Source organism: Mandrillus leucophaeus, unplaced genomic scaffold (assembly GCF_000951045.1).
Source record: "Mandrillus leucophaeus isolate KB7577 unplaced genomic scaffold, Mleu.le_1.0 Scaffold373, whole genome shotgun sequence".
NCBI lineage: Eukaryota > Metazoa > Chordata > Mammalia > Primates > Cercopithecidae > Mandrillus > Mandrillus leucophaeus.
Window position 1 is genome coordinate 576,322 of NW_012103954.1, and position 2,643 is coordinate 578,964.

A 2,643-nucleotide genomic window follows, 5' to 3' on the forward strand; every position below is an offset into this window, starting at 1 on the left:
GAGGACAGTGTGAGGACAGAGTGAGGACAGTGTGAGGACAGACTCGTCCACTAAGGAACAGAGAGACTTCTCGCCTCGCTCAGTTTGCTGCTGAAGCAACCAGGCAAATGTCCGAGTAACCCTTGGAAATTCAAGAGGGCACCAGACCAAACTCATACAGCCTTCAGGGTTTCTGCGCGTCACGCAGAAGCAGAGCTTAGTCTGAACAGGAGAACGAGCCCAGTCAGCCAAACACTTTAGCCAAATGTGAGCTCCAGGGAAACACCTGCCCTCCTGGATGCACTGAGGACCCAGAGCAGCCCCCATACCTCCTGGCACCCCCACTGCTGAGGGGACCAAGGAAGTCAGAGGCCCCTGAATAAACAAGGAAGCCAGGTGCAGCAGACCCCCCAGGGCACCAGGCTACAGCATCCATCCTGGGCTGGGGAGGCTGAAGCACCAAGGCCCAGCATGACCGGCAAGAGAGACGGGGGACAAACAGAGCCAGGCAGGTACCGATGACACCAAAGCATCATCCAACAAGGAAAGCTGGACTTTCACTTCTGAATCTGCACACAAAAAAGGCATCAGATGTAAAATTCAGAGAGTGGACACTTTAAAAGATCAGGGCAAAGTTAAACTTTCAAAGACCACTGAGACAAAGTGCATTCACTCAAAAAGCATTTACCAGGCTGGGCGCTGTGGCTCATGCCTGTAATCCAAGCACTCTGGGAGGCTGAGGCAGGCGGATCACGAGGTCAGGAGCTCAAGAACAGCCTGGCCAACATGATGAAACCCTGTCTCTACTGAAAATACAAAAATCAGCCGGGTGTGGTGGTGTGCGCCTGTAATCCCAGCTACTCGGGAGGGTGAGGAATAAAACTGCTTGAACCCAGGAGACAGAGGATGCAGTGAGCCGAGACTGCAACACTGTACTCCAGCCTGGGCGACAGAGCGAGACTCCTTCTCAGAAAAAAAAAAAAAAAAGGCATTTACCAAGCACTGAGCACTCCTCTAGGAGTCTGGGCTACAGAGCGAGAGCCCCGTTCCAGGTAGATTTTCAAGGCGGAAACCCCAGGACTCTCCGAGAGACTGGAAGAGAAAGCGGGGCATCAGGATACGTCCCAGGCCTTGACCTCAGGACACGAGGATGCAGGTGCTATCGACTGCGATGGGCAAGCCCGCAGCACAGCCGGTGTGGAGGGGCTACCGGAAGCTCCGTGTGGGGTACACTGCGTTTGTGTTATCTATTAGACATCAAAACACAGGGGATACACAAGCCTGGAATTCAGGGACAATGCCCAGCTAGGGGTAAAAACTTGGAAATGAGGACACAGACAAACAGTATTTAAAACCATGAGACTAGATCCAGCCAGCAAGGGCAAGGGGTTGCTGGAGAAGAGGGCTGGGGACCCAGTCCTGGATAAAGGCCACGCTGCACAGATGGGCGGTGCGGAAAGAAAGGAGATGAGAAGAGACGTACAGAGGAAAGAACTTGAGAGAGTCTAGTCTACAATCAGTTTTCAAAGTCTTTCCAGTACAATTCCTTTCAACACCACATTGAAAAAACGAGCAGTAGCCAAAAAAAGGGTGATGTGAGAACAAAAGATGTTATCACAAATAAATACCAAAAACGTCAAAAACAATGATTTTGAAAAGAACATTAAATAGTAGGACAGCTACTGTTAAAATTAATTAGGCTCTGTCTGAAGTGCAGTGGCACAATCTCGGCTCACTGTAATCTCCACCTCCCTGGTTCAAGCAATTCCCCTGCCTCAGCCTCCTGAGTAGTTGGGATTACAGGCGCATGCTACCACGCCGGGCTAAATTTTTTGTATTTTTAGTAGAGACGGGATTTCACCATGTTGGCCAGACTGGTTTCGAACTCCTGACCTCAGGTGATCCACCCACCTTGGCCTCCCAAAGTGTGGGATTACAGGTGTGAGCCACTACGTCTGGCTAGCTAAATGGTTGAGTTTTCGTTTTTTCTTTTGAGACAGGGTCTCACTCTGTTGCCCAGGCTGCAGTGCAGTGACACAATCATAGCTTACTGCAGCCTCAACCTCCTGGGCTCAAGGAATCCTCCCACCTCAGCCTACCAAATAGCTAGAACTACAGGCAAGCACCACCATACACAGCTAATTTTTTTATTTTTTGTAGTAATGGAGTCTCCCTATGTTGCCCAAGCTGGTCTCAAAATCCTGGGCTGGAGCAATCCTCCCACCTCAGCCTCCCAAAGTGCTGCGATTACAGGTATGACCCACCACACCTGGCCTGAGTTTTTAAAATACCAAAAGGCAACAAAGATAAAAAGTACACACACATACCCCCCACAAGAGAGAGAATATCTAACTTCAAAGATAAAAACATTTGTGAAAACTATGAGAGAAAACAAAAATAATGAATGAACATTTCAAAAGAGGAAAATGTCCCAAACAGCAAGAACTTTTAAAAGAAATAGAGCCAGCTGGACACAGTGGCTGTTGTCTGTAATGCCAATGCTTTGGGAGGCTGTGGTGGGAGGATCACTTGAGCCCAGGAAGCTGAGGCTGCCGTGAGCTGTGATGGCACCACTGCACTCTAGCCTGGGGGCAGAGTGAGACTCTGTCCAGAAAAAAAAAAGGAAAGGGGAAGGAGGGAAGGAGGGAGAGAGGGAGAGAGGGA

At 49.7% G+C, this 2,643-nt stretch overlaps 1 protein-coding gene across 1 annotated transcript in view; it reads right to left on the reverse strand.

Annotated features, from left to right (window-relative positions):
* The window catches only part of WDR60 (WD repeat domain 60), a 123,443-nt gene that overhangs the window by 105,628 nt on the left and 15,172 nt on the right, over window positions 1-2,643 (reverse strand). The gene's annotated exons all lie outside the window — the stretch shown is intronic.